Here is an 18439-nt window from a genome sequence, read left to right on the forward strand (position 1 = left end):
TTCTTGCTAACAGGCCCTCAGTCACATTAAGTGCTCACAAAGTGCATGGAGGCAGTATTTTATCGCACAGCCCTAATTGAGCTGTCTAGGTTAAAGAAGCCGAATGTTACGGAAATGTTTATTATACAAGCACACTTAATCTGAAGCTGGAGAGAAACATTTCTGTAGCTTCGGATATAATTTATCCCTGCAAAAGGCAAAAAAAAAAAACCCTTTTATCACCCTCTCATTTCAGTGAATTATGTTTATGGAGTCCTTCTACTGCTATGAATCTGGTTTCACTCCAACTTGAGGAAGAGTTAAGTCCCAAATCCCTCAGTTGAATCTCATTATGTTCCTAGTCCCTTGTTCCCCATCAAGACATATGCCTTCACTATACATACAGGGCAGTCACCACCATTATCACCGGCTCTTACTTATAGTGGCCATTCATTTACAGCAAGGCAAACAACGTGTAAATCCAGGTATCTGGAGATATTTGTTATTTCAACTGTTTTCATTTCAGTTAACATGCCATTGGAGAATTCGTAATTTTTTCTTTTTAATTTTTTTCTCGTTTTTTTTTTTTTTTTTCCAGTTGGCGGGACAAGTGGAAAACTGACATTTTCTTCATCTTTAATACTTTGAATCTAAATATTAGGGTTAGAACAGCAGCCAATGAGATTAAGTATACATCTGAATCAGTAGCAGAATTAAGCAATTTTACAACAAAACCTCAACAAAATGGATAGTACTTAAACTAAGCCATTCATCTACATATTCTTAACAAAGGAGATATTCTGTATGTATGGGTTATAGTGTTTTCAAAATCTATGTTTATTTTAAAATTTGGTAAACAAATATTTGCATAGTTTAACTTAGAATGCTTTATATAACTGTTGAACATCTAGAAAATATATTTCCAACAAACACCAATTAAATTCAATTAATAAGATAGAGTGATGGAGAAATCACTGTTCCCAACATGAAAATAAACTAGCTCTCATGTGGAGTATAATAGTGCTGAGTAATTAATTTATTCATAAGCAAACATTTACTGAGCGCTGACTGTGCTTCAAGCACTCTTCTGAGAATTAGTTATGCCAAAGTGAACAAAACCCTGAAAAAGTTCCTCTGTTTATTGAGCTTACATCCTAGCCAGCTGAAAACCATTCAGTAAACCAAGGAACAAGAAGTGAGAAAAAATTATCTGTAACCACCTGGTAATGGTTAATTTCTTAACTGTATAAATTTTAGTATGACAGAGTACAATATACCAAATGGAATTTGGCCCGAGCACCAAAAAGAACAATGTTGTCATCCTGTGACACAATAGACTCTTTTCTCAGAGCCATCGCTCCCTGAAAGCCCTGGAAGAGCGGCCACTGTTCCAGTAACAACCTAAAATAATAGGTCAAGTCTTGGTTCCGGGAACTACATTAACATTAGAACATGAGCAGGATTTCATTTGTTTAAACAAAAAAATATATATTATTAAGGTTCAGTAAAAGAAAATGAAGTTAGCTATCATGCAACCAAAAGTCAGACTCAAAGCCTCAGGTAACTGTTTCCAAAGCTCCTCCCACAACACACCTGGCTGTGGCAGAAAGTGGTCGGCAAAGAGACTGGGATGGAAACTCGAACACAACTGCTGATACAGCAATTCCTTAAAACCCCCAAATTAAGTAGCCATAAAAAAAGTGATCAACCACCAAACTTTGAGTTCTCCTAGCATGTTCAACTGTATAAAGCTCAAAAACAAAACACACTCTGGAAGTTAAAAAAACTAAACACTTTTTAAAAAATTACTGCACACTGATTTCAGATGCCGGACAGAAGGGTGGGGAGAGGATTGTTGGTGAAGTCGTGGCTGCCCTCCACACATATTTCAGACTTTCTCACCTTCATGTCTTTGCTCATAGTTACACAGAATTTCTATAGCTCCAGGTATAAGCCCTTCTGCATCCTTGTGAGCAGGAAGGCAGGCTCTTTCCACCCTCCACTCGCCTCTCCTGAGCTATGGCTTCATGGGAAGCCTGCTTTTCCTTGTGGCAGCAGCAGTACTGCCAGAAGCAAGTGTGGCTAATGTTTCCTGTCCCCACCCAATAGCAGAGTCACTTCTTTCCCGGAGCCCCACCACACTTTATCCAGCTTATCGGTCCAAATCATCATGGGCCTATCCACCTCTGAACTAATCCCTGACAAAGGGCATGGAATGGCCACAATCTGTTCACACACGTCATCCAAGGTACAAGGGAATTAGCCACAGTGTCCACAAAGCCCAGGCCAACTAAGGGTTCTGCAAAGCTTTCCTCCTCTCTCTCCCCTCTGCTCTCTACTCCTAGAAGTTACTGCATACCACTTCTTGCTCGCCTCTGTCTGATCCTCAGCTTCAGCCTTAAGTAGCAGTGAAAATAACAGGTGACAATGATGACAACAATAATAACAGTGTGTGCCTTTTACTGAATACTTACTATGTGCTAGTCACTGTCCTAAGTATTCATCACACATTACCAAATTTAATTGCAATGTTATGGAATTTAACTTCATATAAGATAAGTAAGGTTGTTCTCATTATAGGTTAGAACAGTGGTCGGCAAACTCATTAGTCAACAGAGCCAAATATCAACAGTACAACGATTGAAATTTCTTTTGAGAGCCAAATTTTTTAAACTTAAACTTCTTCTAACGCCACTTCTTCAAAATAGACTCCCCCAGGCCGTGGTATTTTGTGGAAGAGCCACACTCAAGGGGCCAAAGAGCCTCATATGGCTCGCGAGCCACAGTTTGCTGACCACGGGGTTAGAACACTGAAGCACAGTGAAAATACTCATCCAAAATGCTAAATAGAAAAAGACTGAAATCCAGCTCCGAAGAACTTTGCTCTGTGCCGCACAGACTTGAACCAGTGAGCTCCAGTCTAGGTGAGCGTCTGGATGGATATAGGTTACTGTCCCTTTCCAGGTAAGAAGTCGCCTGGAATGAATCTAATCCCCAGGGCTGCAATCACTCTATCTCACTCTCTTTATGTGCTGTGTTTAAACAGATCTGCCTGACTTGACTTCTTCCTTGGCTTTTATCCAGTTTTCCTCTGGGATCAATAATGGAGGCCCGAGCTATTGAGTGCGGCTGTGGCCCTGATCCCCTTCCAGGCCTTGCTCCTCCGGGGCCCAGACTAGACTCTGCTTCCCACACCACTTCAGTCACAGACTGGTCTCTGAATTACACCGGATGACCCTGAAAATCCCTGTGGCTAGAAATTTACGTCCAGACAGTGCTGAGATTCTGAAACAATTCTAAAGGAGTGAGGACTTAGTCTTCCCTGAGCTGTCAGAGACATTCTACCTTTCCAGGGACCGGAAAACTTAAACCTTAAAGGAAATCTGGGTGAGGGGGTTACAGTTATGAGGGAGCCCATCACCCTTACATTCACAGAAACAAAAAACAAATCCAGCACACCAACAAATAGGGTAGCAATGGCATATTATACATCTAAAATCAGCAATAATGGGCACTTACAATGACCATCCATTTACAGTACCTTATTCATAATAATTTTATGTTTTCATTTCTGTTTTTCCTCCTCTGCAGTTTTTTTATGTCAGCATATAATTCATTTGAATGGACTGCTTGACTAGAGGAAAGACATGTTATCCAAAACAAACACCTTTTTTTAGTTTTTGCTCAATTCTTTTAAAAATAATCATGGAGACAGCAAACATAATAAAAGCTAGTGTCTAGTGACTTCTTGGTACATGTTTGACATTATTGTTGTTGTTGTCAAATTATAGATGAAGAAAGTAAGTTGGTAACTTCCTAACAAAATATATGTGGCATGTGGGGAGCAAAAGAAGGTTTTCTGTTAGCTGCAGTGCCTGGAGATCTTGACCCTCCATCTTATCTAGGAAGTTCACATAGTGCTGTGAGGAACAGGTTTATCAGGAACTCCAGGTTTATAAGGAAGCCTGGAGCCTTCAAGGACTCATGAGTTCAAAAAGGGATGAAATGAGAGCTGAGACAAGACAGGAAGTATGAGTAGGATTCAAGGTTGCCCCTTGGGTGGCTGAGAGATGCAGAGGAGACTCTGACTCTGCGAAGATTTTTTTTAAATATATTTTTATTGATTTTTTTTTTACAAAGAGGAAGGGAGAGGGATAGAGAGTCAGAAACATCGATGAGAGAGAAACATCGATCAGCTGCCTCCTGTACACCCCCTATTAGGGATGTGCCCGCAACCAAGGTACATGCCCTTGACCGGAATCAAAGCCGGGACCCTTCAGTCCGCAGGCCGACGCTCTATCCACTGAGCCAAACCAGTTAGGGCATCTGCAAAGATTATTTTATGGGCAGAATGTGCAGGTCAGTGATGGAGGCATCAGTCAGATGGATTAAAAAAAGAACTGTTTTGACTTGGTACCAAGAGGACTTCTCCAGGAATACTATCTACAGAAATTATTTTCAGGAGAAATTAGTATAAAATTTTTTCTCAAAGGATAATACTTCCAAGAGTTAGGGGACATGTTAAGCAAAGAAAACCACGAAGAACCATACTGATGCATCTCAAGTCTATGCCTAACTAAAGAAACACCTTGAAAGTGTTCCTATGATTTATCTAACTTGTGTGTGACTTGTCCCCCATTCCACAATGTCCTGGTGCCTTAGTGGGGTCAGTGAAGTTATATTTTTGCTATCTATTCTCCTCTGCGCTAGACAAAAGAAAAAGAAAGCGGTCTTGAATCCTAGGCATTAATGCCAGAATTGCAGACCATAATAGAAATGTCGAGATAGGGTAGTGAGATTGAGAGCCAGGAATCCCACACCAGCTGAGTTCTGACTAAATGGTGAGTCGGCCATAGGCAGGCAGGAGTCCAGAAGGACATACGTCAGAGGGCAAACAGAAGCCTCGAGTTAGAAATCAGGCAGATGCAGAACCTTCCAACTCCCGGAAATCAGGCAGACACAGGTCAGAAATCAAGCAGGCAGGCCAAAAACTGATGGCATAACTATCACAGAGCAAAGGAAAGCAGATGGCTGAAGCCCTAGACACACAGGGGAGGTCCAGGGGTTCCACAGAGAGTAAACGGAGAGGGCAGAATGGGTTGAGAAAACAGATTTATAGGCATGTACAAATTTATGATGTATTTGTGCCTGTTTATGAGCAAAAGTAGCAGAAACTGAATACTGATTCTAACTACATAACCCATTAACACTGAATTCTGAAGTTTTCTCTTTTTATGTAATTGAATACAGTAGTCCCTCCTTATCCACCCCTTACCCCCCAGGGTACGTTCCAAGACCCCCATTGGATGCCTTAAACAGTGAATAGTACCAAACCCATATATACTATTTTTTTTCCTAAACATACACACCTATAATAAAGTTAAATTCATACATTTGGCACAGAAAGAGATTAACAACAGCTCATAAAATAAGCATGATTATAACAATACTAGAGGCCAAGTGCACGAAAATTCATGCACTCAGGGCGGGGTGAGGGGTCTTCCTCAGCCCGGCCTGCGTCCTCTCACAGTCCAGGACCCCTTGGGGGATGTCCAACTGACGGCTTTAGTGCTGTCACGGAGGCAGGAGAGGCTCCCGCCACCATAGCTGCGCTGGCCAGCCATGAGCTGTCTCCTAGCTGAGCGGCACTCCCCCTGTGGAAGCGCACTGACCACCAGGAGGCAGCTCCTGCATTAAGCGTCTGCCCCCTGGTGGTCAGTGTGCATCATAATGACCAGTCAGTCCCCCCTTAGGGTCAATTTGCATATTACCCTTTTATTATATAGGATTATTATATAGGATACCTCTCTGTATGGTGCCTCTCTCTCTCTCTCTCTACCCCCCCCCCCCACTAAACTAGCAAGATTTCTTTTTCTTCTTCACAGTTTCACAGTAAAAGATTCATTCTTACCATAGATCTTAACAGCCTCAGCATATGACTTTTTTTCTTAAGTGGAGCACTTGCACCTTTCACTAAAGGCAGCATTTACGACTTCTTTACGGTATTTCTGAATCCCCAGCATCACTGCTCTTGCACTTTGGGGCTGTGATGAAACAAGGGAGACTTGAACACAAGCCCTGAGAACCTTATGGCTGCTGAGTGGCTACTGGGCAGGAGCAGCTCCAGGTGGAGGTGCTGGACAAAGGGGTGGGTCATGTCCCCTCCCCCGGTGGGATGCAGGGGGACCTCAAGTAGAGATTTCATCATGCTACTCAGAATGTGGGTAATGTAACAACTATGAAGTGTCTATTTCTTGAATTTTCCATTTAATATTATGGGACTGTGGTTGACCGTGGGTAACTGAAACCCCAATAAAGGAGGTGACTGTATACTATTTAGTAAACACAAACATTACTGGTCATTTGCTTCTTTCTCAAATGACCAATGACTCAAAACATTAGTCTGAGGACGTTTTCAGCTGCTTCTTAAGGGATCACAGGTATTTCCCGAAACTAAATAGTCTCAGTCAGATGTCAGTAATAGTGGTCATGATCAAACACTCCTGAGATTCTAAGTTTTATCCACTACACTCTCTTTCCTCACACTTTTACATAGTTCTCAAATATGGGGATGAAAATGGCTGAAGAGAAATTAATATAGTCATGGCTATTATGGACACACAAAGAATACTATGTTCCCACTGAAGACACAAAACAATGAATAAGCATTTGAACTTTGTGCTGAAGAATTTATATACATATTTTAAAAGCCAACATGACATAGGGAAGAGGTTCCTAAACTGGAAATCAGAGAAATGGGGTCTACTCTGCTGTGCACCTAGGTTTTCATGTTTATTAACCTCTCAAGATCACAGTTACTTTTTTAAAGAATAACACAGATGATTTCTTTAGCTTTAAAATTTTATGTTTCTAAGAAAGATTCTTCTAAGTATCTAGGGCTAATGATTAAATGTGTAACCAGAAAGGCTACAGAATATCTTTCTCTGAAGTCTTTAAATATAAATTAGACAAGTCTAGATAGAATAAATGCTTAAATGTAAAATCATGAAAACATAGAAGGACTAGAAAAAATGTATAGTCATATTTTATAGTGATTTTGTAGGGAGGATTCTTTAAACATGAAGCAAAAGCCATGGAGAAAAAAAAATGGTAAATTTAACAACATGAAAATTATAAACTTCTATAATTTTTTGAGAATTTGTTGAGAATGTGGAGAAACAAGTACTTTTATAAATTTCTGGTTAAAGTATACATTAGTATAAATTTTTGAGAATGATTTGACAATATGTTTACAATTTTAAATGTGCCTCACCACCGCTGAACGTTTTTAATATCACCTTGGGAATGACATATATTTCACTTCTTCCTTTTAACAATTCAATTCCCCTCACATCAACTCCCCTCCCAGAATTTGTCTTATAGAAATACTTGAACAAGTTCCCCCAAAATAAACATTATTGCATTGTTGAGAAGGTAGAAAATTAGGTATGATTGAAATGTCTATCAATAAGAAGCAGGTATATAAATCATATTTTTTTCTGCTCTATGGAAAACAATGCAGTAAAGGAAAAAAGGACATTTCTGTGTTACTTGTTATCACTTGTTTGTATTGACTTCACAATACTAAGAATAACATAAGATAGATGATGAGAGATAAATGCTCTTTGATTGTATAACTTAAACATCATTCCGCTGCAATAATTTACCCATTTACTTATTCAACAAGTAGTTTTGTGTGTCTTTTCTGTACAATGCCCATTAGAAAATTGTGTAAATAGCTTCTCAAGTTCCCTTCTAGCTCTTTTAGTCAATTGCCTTCCTTGAGTCTAGTGAACGTGGTATTGGTTAGTATTTAGGAAAATGAGAAGTTAACATATCTGGTATAACAGCAGAATTATTCTTCAGCCTAAAACCAACAGAAAAGAGCCAGGCAGAACAGTCACGGGTTTATGTGAAAGATTAGAAATGGAGTTGGTTGGGAATGCCTGAGGGTTATTTCTTACTGTTTCCACAGGACTCATGTTGCTTTTTTGCTGGGCATTTAGGGAGTTGGAAGAGGAAAGTCATTGCCTCACAGTGTTGATTTGCTCTTTAAAAATCTCAGTTATTTCTTTCCCTCATTACATAGTTTAAGAGGAATCAATAAAGGGAAGATTTTCTGCAGCATCATGAATTCACGTTCATTAAAGAGAAATTTGACAGGACTAAAAATCGAACAATATGCCCTGGTGAAAAGGAAGTCAACATATTGAAACATTTTCTTTGTGGCTGGAATCCCCCAAGAGCCCCTCCCAGCTCTGGCTGCACAGACCCCTCCCAGGACTCCCGACCTCCCCAGGATCCAGCCACTTTGGGTTTAATGCCTGTCCCCACAGAGGCATCCAGGAGCCTGCTCCAGGGCATAGCTGTCATCCATTCTGAAGAGTAAGGGCCATGCCTCACCACTGCTGAACGTTTTTAATATCACCTTGGGAATGATATATATTTCACTTCTTCCTTTTAACAAATTTGGTATCCATTGCCTTTGAGGGTACTCAGAAATCTCCTGAGTGGTCCTCAACCTCACCATCTTCACCACTTGGCTACCTCACTCCGTGTGTTGGCAAATCCCAGGACTCTCAGTTGAGAACCTTCTCATACCTCCCAACTTCCACTGCTCTGTCATGCCTGTACTGCACCTGTCATCCCACAGCCACACAGGCCAGGCAACCACTGACTCTCCATGGCTCTGGCCAAAGCTTTGGATCTGCCTATTTTAGCCTCTTTAGGAAAAAAGTTCTGGATTTAAAAATCTATTGTGGCCCTAACCAGTTTGGCTCAGTGGATAGAGCATCGGCCTGCGGACTGAAGGGTCCCAGGTTCGATTCCGGTCAAGGGCATGTACCTCGGTTGCGGGCACATCCCCAATAAGGGGTGTGCAGGAGACAGCTGATCAGTGTTTCTAACTTTCTATCCCTCTCCCTTTCTCTTTGTAAAAAATCAATAAAATATTTTTTTTAAAAAAAATCTATTGTGTATAATCAATGTTCATTTTTATCTCACTATTTTCCATCATTGGCTTTTCTGTTCTAGCCTTGCTTTTTGTGTTCTTTTCTGTGTTTTCAGAATGATTTTGGACACTTTACTCCCTATATTCCTTTTCTTACCTATTAGGACTCCCTCTCCATCTCTAATCTGTCCTTCATTAAAATTCAGAGTTCACAGCAGGCTTTGCTCTGATTGACTGAGTGATTCTTCCCTGTGCCCATGTCTGGCAGGCATTTAATAGTAATTAGAGATTTCTCTGATCTGTTCATAGGGTTCTCTGATAATCAACAAGAAGTCACTTTGATTGATAGTCACTGTCACAAAAGTAGGAAGGCCGGTCTTCTTAACAAATTTTCATGAAGAAATAATCAGTAGATGAAATGTTCCAAATGAATGTCCAGACAGAGTTAACCTCAAAGAAGTGTTTTTAAAAAGGATAATGTGAGCTTTTATTGTCTAGCAACCATGTCAAAGTAAAGCCCGGAATAGGAATTCTAAGTATCGCCGAGGCCTAAAAAAATCCCCTGAGGTTCCCTTTCTCCTACTCATTAGCTGGAGCTCTTTGGTGGTGTGAGGGATCAAGTGGAAATCTATAGCAATAAAGCTGTTGGTGAGGCCATCCTGGCAGGTGAGAAATTAAGACGGAAGTAAATCCTGTGGGCTTTAAAATAATGAGGAGAAATGGCAAAGCCAACAGCAGTGGGTAAAGGGCATGAACAGCTAAAGAGTCACCATGGGTCATCATTGGAAAACATATTATTTCAGTATATTTTCTCTTGATTTAGTGCCTGCTGCCTGAGGTCTGTGGTACCACTAACGCTAATAAATCATTGCTCTGGATGACAGCCTGAGCACCTGTGTTTTATCATACAGCAGGAAACCTTGTAAATTACCACGAGAAGCAACTAGTGCGCGTGCGGCAGAGCTATGAGAATCAGTCAAAGCCTCAGTCTATTAGGCCCATTTCGTGTTATTTGCAGGTGCATTAAAAGAAATGGGGAGAATTGCAAAAAAGATGAGCCCCAGCCTTTTGATCAGTGTTTAACAAGAACGACACAGGACAGCTGGAGCGGGCTCCTAGTGGCCTGCAGATGGACTATGTCCACAGTGGGACCCTACCTGCTTCAATCTGCCCATCGGCTACGCTGCAATTTAGCTTATAAAAGCAATAGGATGACTTCAAGGGAGTGAGTCTGTGGCACGTGCAGAAACCTTGTTTTGTGCTTTTGTGCCTTGAAGCTTTGTTTCGTAGAAGAAGTCGGCTTATGAATTCACTTGGTGTAGCACGCTTTTTAAAACTTTTGGTTCTATAACTTCTCAAACAAATTGGCCGGGAGAAAAGAAAAAGGGCCACAGGCAGATATACTTTACTTAGTAAATTCATCAAAATGAGTAAGCTCACTCTTTACCCTTAACTTTTTATTCAAACTATTCTGCCTTGTTATGATAATCTCTGTATTCTTGAACACTTACCAGAGGAAGAAGTAAAAAAGAAGCTTGAGAATAAAAGGTATGTTTGCACCACTCACTTAAGGGTGCAATCAGCCATAAGCTACACATCCACAAGAGACAACACACAATGGTGCTTTTGTCTAAGCACTTCTTGGTTTAAAGTTCTCCTGTCATTACAATAAAATCTAGTGCCCCTGACTTAGGTGAAGATGACATTTAACCACCATGTAGGACCAAGTTTTTGATTAGCTAGTGACCATCAATCTGGGTTGAATATCTGCAGTGCTATTCTGAGGCTACATTTCTTTACATGGAAGGACCCAGAATACACCTGCTGGGCTCCTGAATACAAGGCCACAAGCCCAAATTTCAGCATGCCAACTTCCGGAAGAGAGGAGAAAAGGAGTTGTGATTATCTCTAATTGTCTATACTTATAATAGCAGATGGCCATAACTCAGCAAAAAAACACACAACAGAGCTCTCTTCTCTGTCATTCTTTCAAAACTGTGAGCTGGGTGGAGACATACAGGAAGTAATAGATGTCCCCTTCACCTCCTGCTGAATATGGGGAGCAATTCCTGTAAGCATGCCCATAGAACCATCCCCACTTTGTGCCTCTCTGTGAGTGACTATTTGCCAAGTCTCAGCTATTCAGGGAGAAGGCCTGCCGTATTCCGGGTAATTTTCATTCTGTGTGGCCCTCATACTCTATCATCTTCACATGCTGTCTGCTATTTCTGGTTGTGCCATTGCTAGGGTGACAGAAAGAAGCATCACCCATCAGAACCCCCTCCCTGCCAGCCGTGCCAATGGCACTTCAAGCAGGACTGCTAGAGTAAGTCCTCCATCAACTTCCACCTCCCAAAGCTGTCAGCCCAAGATGATGTATCTACAAAGGGATTTCAGAGCTTTATAAGCAAATAATGCCTCCTCCAAAGCACATATTAACTGAGCAAACAATACGCCTTAATTCAGTATGTTCATTTGCATATTTATACAGAAGCCCCTGCTGCTTATTTGCCTAAGATAATGAAAGTGCATCCAAGAAACCTTCTCCACTGGAGCCTAAGCACACAGGCAGAAACATGATGGGTTGATTTAAAGTTTTAATCTTTTTTTCTGTGGGGAAGAGTCATCATTCAGATTAATTTAGATAACCCATAGTATCTGGTAAAAGAGAGGGTAGCCCAGGATAGAAAATGTTTTTCTTTACAGTGCTGCTGACTTATTTCGGTATGTCCTGCCAAATTTTCTTCAGACTGCATTGAGGTTAACAACACCTGTAGAAAGACAGGGATCCTAATGATACGAAAAGTTGTGAAGTTCAACAGTTTTGTAGGAACATGAAATCTTAACATTGGAAAACAGACTGATAAGATATCTCTACTCCCAACTGTCCACAGAACAAATGGTTACTCACAAACACTGTGGGTAACTAGTTAAGAGCAGCATTGATAGAACTCATCTTTCTAGATTTTCACAACCTTAATATTTTTTCAACAAAATATTCCTGAAGATCATTTCTGTAGTGCATTCTAAACAGGCTTGCCTCCCAAATAATTTTAAGATAATAAGCAATAGAAATAATCAGATTTTCAACATTTTCTTTTCTCAGGTAAAATGAGTTCAGTTTATCATAAAAATCATTAATTGAATTAAATGGAGAAAGGCATCAAGATTAGAGAGAAAGAAATAAAATGTTTTATTTGCATACTAAGTGATTGTGAATGCAGAAAATCATAAGGAATATACAAAAAAGTCACTACTGAACCTAAAAAGTAAATTTAGTAAACTTTATAAAGTCAACATACAAAAAAATTACTGTGTTTCTATATACTAGTAACAAATAATTGGAAAAGGTAATTTAAAAATCAATACTATTTACAATGGTATTAAATATCAAAACAGTGTGGTTTTAAAATAACTATGAACAAATAGACTAATAGAAAAGTATTGAATGTTCAAAAAAAGACCCATGTATATCTGGTGAATATGTTTTAAACAAAAATTCAAAGCAAATCAATGGAGAAAGAAAGGTCTTTTCAACAAATAGCACTGGAAAATTTGTGTAAATATATGAAAAAAACAAAAATAAAATTTTGACCCTTTCCTCACCATGTACAAATTTGATTTGAGATAAACACAGACCTGAAGTTAAAACTAAAATCCTAAAGGCTTTAGAAAAAAAAATGAAGAATATTTATATGACTTGGGGCAGAAAAATATTTTTTTAGAGAACACAAGTACTAACTTTATCAAAATTTAAAACTTATCCAAAAATACCATTAAGAAAATGAAATATAAAGCTACAGACCGGAAGACAATACTTATAATTCTCCTACTTGACAAAGGATTTAGATCCTAAATATATAAATAAATCATTGATAAAAAAAATTTTTTAATGGAAAAATTTTGGAATTCACTTTACAAAGGAGATACAGAATGGCAAATAAGCACATGAAAGGATGCTCAACATCCTTAGTCATCAGGATTTGCAAATTAAAACCAGAATGAGATGCTACTTCATATGCACTAGAAGAACTAAATGAAAAAGACTCTCAGAAAATGGTAATAGGGGTATACAATGGCACAACCTCATTGGAAAACTGTATGGCAATGTCTTAAGTTAAACATATACATACATCATCATCTATTCCATTCTAAAGTATTAACCAAAGAAATGAAAACATGTCCATACAAAGACTTGTTCAGAAATATATAATGCAGCTTTATTAATAATGGCCAAAAAGTATTTAAAAAGCCCACAGACTATCAACAGAAAGACAAATAAACAAAAATGTGGTATATCATGTAATTAACTACTGATCCATGCAAAACATGAATTAACCTCAAAAACATCAAGACAGTCTCTTAAATAAATGGTGTTGGGAAAATTGAACAGATACATGCAAAAAAATGAAACTAGACCACCAACTTACACCATAAACAAAAATAAACTCAAAATGGATAAAGGACGTAAACATAAGATGGGAAACCATAAAAATACTAGAGGAATCCACAGGCAGCAAAATCTCAGACATATGCTGAAGCAATTTATTCACCAATACTGCTCCTAGGGCAATGGAAACTAAAGAGAAAATAAACAAATGGGACTACATCAAAATAAAAAGCTTTTGCACAGCAAAAGAAACCATCAACAAAACAACAAGAAAGCACACTGCATGGGAGAATAATATTTGCCAATGTTATCACCAATAAAGGTTTAATCTCCAACATTTAAAGGGAACTCATACAACTTAACAAAAGGAAGATAAACAACCCAATCGAAAAATGGGCAATGGACCTAAATGGACACTTTTCAAAAGAAGACATAAGGAAGGCCAAGAGACATATGAAAACATGCTCAAAGTCACTAATCATCCGAGAGATGCAAATCAAAACGACAATGCAGTACCATCTCACACCTGTCAGAATGGCTATCATCAACAAATCAACAAATGACAAGTGCTGGCAAGGATGCGGAGAAAAATGAACTCTTTTGCACTGCTGGTGGGAATGCAGACTGGTGCAGCCACTGTGTAAGACAGTATGGAGTTTCCTCAAAAAACTAAAAATGGAACTCCCATTTGACCCAGTGATCCCACTTCTAGGAATATATCCCAAAAAACTAGAAACACCAATCAGAAAGAATATATGCACCCCTATGTTCATAGCAGCACAATTTACCATAGCTAACTAAGATTTGGAAAAAGCCTAAGTGTCCATCAGCAGATGAGTGAATTAAAAAACTGGTACATCTACACAATGAAATACTACGCTGCGGTAAAAAAGAAGGGATTCTTACCATTTGCAACAGCATGGATGGAACTGGAGAGCATTATGCTAAGTGAAATCAGCCAGTCAGAGAAAGATAAATACCACATGATCTCACTCATTTATGGAATATAACGAACACCATAAATGGATGAACAAAAACAGATCCAGAGACAGAGAAGTATCAATCACATCGTCAAACCTCAGAGGGAAGGTGGGGAAGGGTGGGAGTAAGGGGGAGAGATCAATCAAAGGACTTGTATGCATGCATATAAGCCTATCCAATAGACACAGACACCAGGGGGTGAGGGCATGAGTGGGGAGGGGGCAGGGATTGACAAGAAGGAGACTCAATAGAACTTTCTGGAATGGTGGAAATATTCCATATCTTATTTAGGTTGATGGTCACATGACCAAATGATGGTCACATTTGTCTAAACTCATTGACCTATGCCTTTAAGATTTGTGTATTTTGCTATATATATCGACCTCAATAAAAAGAAAAGAAAAATAATCACATAGAAAATCAGTCTCAATTTTTATTGTCCATGCCCCAAAACATAAAGTGCATATCCTATCTAATAAAAGAGTAATATACAAATTGACCGTACCTCCACTACACCCACAAGCCACGCCCACCAGCCAATCAGGAGCAAGTATTCAAATTAACCCAACCAAGATGGCTGCAGCCACAGAGCGAGCAGGAGGCTTGGGTTTCCCTGGCGATGGAGGAAGCCAAGATTCCTGCACACCCTGGCTGGCCCTGGCCTCCGCTCAAGGCTACAAAGTTTCAATTATAGAAGATAAATAAATCCAAGATCCCAGGGCCTCCACTTGGGTCACCGGGGGGCGTGGCCAGCCTGCAAACCACCACAGGCCCCTCGCCCAGGCGGCCCCATGCCCCAAGGGAACACCCACCCTGATCCAGGAAACCCTTCAGGGCAAACCAGCTGGCCCCCACCCGTGCACCAGCCTCTATCCTATCTAATAAAAGAGTAATATGCAAATTGACCACTCCAACACACAAGATGGCTGCCCCCATGTAGACACAAAATGGCCGCCACAAGATGGCCAGCAGGGGAGGGCAGTTGGGAGGGACGAGGCCTGCAAGGGAGGGCAATTGTGGGCAATCAGGCCAGCAGGGGAGGGCAGTTGGCAGGGACCAGGCCTGCAAGGGAGGGCAGTTGTAGGCGATCAGGCTAGCAGGGGAGGGCAGTTGGGAGGGACCAGGCCTGCAAGGGAGGGCAGTTGTGGGCAATCAGGCCAGCAGGGGAGGGAAGTTGGGAGGGACCAGGCCTGCAAGGGAGGGCAGTTGGGGGCAATCAAGCCTGCAGGGAAGGGCAGTTAGGGGTGACCAGGCCAGCAGAGGAGGAAAGTTAGGGGCAACTGGGCCTGCAGAGAAGGGCAGTTGTGGGGGGACCCAGGCCTGCAGAGGAGAGCAGTTGGGTGGGACCAGACCTGCAGGGGAGGGCAGTTAGGGGTGACCAGGCCTGCAGAGGAGGGCAGTTAGGGGCAATCAGGCTGGCAGGGGAGCAGTTAGGCATCAATCAGGCTGTCAGGGGAGTAGTTAGGGGGTGATCAGGCTGGCCGGCAGAAGCTGTTAGGGGCAATCAGGAAAGCAAGCAGGCGAGCAGTTGGGAGCCAGCAGTCCTGGATTGTGAGAGGGATGTCCGGCTGCCCGATTAGGCCCGATCCATAGGATCGGGCCTAATCGGGCAGCCGGACATCCCTTGAGGGGTCCCAGATTGGAGAAGGTGCAGGCTGGGCTGAGGGACACACACCCCCGTGCACGAATTTCGTGCACTGGGCCTCTAGTATAATATAATTTCTAATTAATAATATATTTAATTACTCACTGAAGACTTCCTATATACTAGGAAACTTTTTAGGTAAGCATATTTAAGGGATTTTCCTAATTTTATCCTCATGATAACCATATAAAGGCACATTTTTTATCATCACCCCATCCCCAACTTTACATATGAGGAAACTGAGGCTCAGAGAGATTAAGTAATTTGTTCAGGATTACAGAGCTAATAGATAAAGACAAATTTGTACCTATCTATATTGCTCTTATATTGTTGTGGCAGAATGCACGGGAGAACAATCAGCCAGCACTCTGAGGGAGGAAAGTTTAACCTTGATTTCACAGATCTTCTGGTCCAGGGGAATTCCAGATCCAAAGCCTGAACTGAAGTCGTGGAGAGGCTCTGACCTATATATCTCTTCCTGTGGCGGGCCCCTGAGGGTCCCCACAGCTCCGCCCAAGTCAGCTCTGGTGGGGCCCTGGGGTTAGGCTCTGCAGCTCTGCCCAAGTCAGTCAGAGTGGGGAAGTAAGACTACAGTTTTAACCAGATACTGAACTAGGTTGCAAGCCCCCGCATCCCCTATTTCCCTTTTCAATATTTAAGATCTGAAGATGACCTGAAAAGCACTCTTCTAGGGCTTTACATTAGTGTAATACCTATGCTTAAATTGATGAGAAATCTTGATCAGAAAAAGATATATTGTCTCTAAGAGGTGAAAGGATTAAGAAAAAGAGCATGTATAAGTTTAGTGAATTTAGGGTAACAGTCATGGTGATAAGGAGCACTAACTATATGACAGACATCACCAAAATACTTAATTCATTAAATCCTCACAATGACTCTATGAAGCAGGTATTGTTACAGAAGAGGAAACTGAGGCAGGGAGAGTTTCAGTCATTTGGTCAAGATGCACAGCAAGTAAGGAGCAAACATCAGCTACTTATTGGAGAAGAAAAGACAAAATAAAGAGAAGGAATCTGCAGGATGCCTACATTCCTGAAAATTCAAAATGAGATGTTATCTCCCAAGAACACAGTTGAAAGTTAGCTATGTTAAGAGTGTCATAATGAAAAAAGCCACAAGCAAAGTGAGTAGAGAGTAAGCAGGGAGAGAGTAAGTACACACGCTCCAGCTGCATTCACCTTCAGGGAAGGTCGTACAAAGTGCCTGGGAGGGATTCGTGCATAGAATAAAGGATGCTCCCACAAGAGGCTGGTCTCAGTTGTACACTGTGATTGAATTCTCTCTGCCTGAGAGGACTTCGGAGGTACCATGGAGTCACTGTAACTCAAACTGACATGGCCTTAGGCTTTAATGTAAAGCAACTAGATATACGTGATTTTGTGTAACTTCACGTGTTTTACTAGGATCTGTGCTGCAGGAAGTGAAACCCCAGGTGGAGGGAACAGTAAAGCACTCGCTCCCTGTAGGGCAATTGGACAGTTTGGACGTGCAGCTGCCAGGACTCTCCCCCTGGCCTTGCTACCATGGAGGCAACTGGAGACCACTCAGTGGGGTGAGGAGAGGTAGATGCAGGGAACAAAGATGAATATGAGAGTGCCTTTCATTGTGAGATTATGGAATCATTCCAAACACACAATTTTGAATCAAAAAAGCAAATGGTACAAAAATCTGCCTTCGTGGGATACACAAAACAGGTGATGTTCCCCATGCAGCTCAGCTCCGCCCCTGCCTCCCAGGGATGAATTGTTACCACATCTCTGAGGGCTGGCATTTAGCAGGAAGCTTGGCAGCAAGGGACCAAGCCCCAGATCACTCCTAGTAGCTGAGCAAGAGGACAGATGAGCTTAAGTCTCTTCCTCACCGTTTACACTAGGCTGCAGCTGAGGAAGAGGTATCAGCTCAGTAGGCAGAGGATAGCCTTGTTCAGCTTTCTTGCTGCAAAAACCACTGGGGGAATGTAAGGATTTCTGTTTTACTTTAGATTTGTTTCTTATACACCAGCAGAGAACTGTAGACTGGAAAGTCAAATCCATAGGTAAATATTTTAAATATTAATAGGCTATTAGCATATGCTCTAGGGATAGAATTGAAAAAAAAATACATCGAATGGCAGGTATCAGAAAATTAGAGAAACTGCTTTCACCAGTTTGGGTGGGGAGAACTAAGAAACGATGGTTTCTAGTATATTGTTTTTTATTTCTCTGTGTTTCTTTTTTTTTTTTTTTTTTAGTCTTATTATTATTTTTATTGATTTTTTTTTCAGAGAGGAAGAGAGAGGGTTAGAGAGTTAGAAACATCAATGAGAGAGAAACATCGATCAGCTGCCTCTTGCACACTCCCTACTGGGGATGTGCCCGCAACCAAGGTACATGCCCTTGACTGGAATCGAACCTGGGACCCTTGAGTCCGCAGGCCGACGCTCTATCCACTGAGCCAAACCGGTTTCGGCTCTCTGTGTTTCTTGACTACATAG

The sequence above is a fragment of the Eptesicus fuscus genome, chromosome 6 (genome assembly GCF_027574615.1).
Source record: "Eptesicus fuscus isolate TK198812 chromosome 6, DD_ASM_mEF_20220401, whole genome shotgun sequence".
Taxonomy (NCBI): Eukaryota; Metazoa; Chordata; class Mammalia; order Chiroptera; family Vespertilionidae; genus Eptesicus; species Eptesicus fuscus.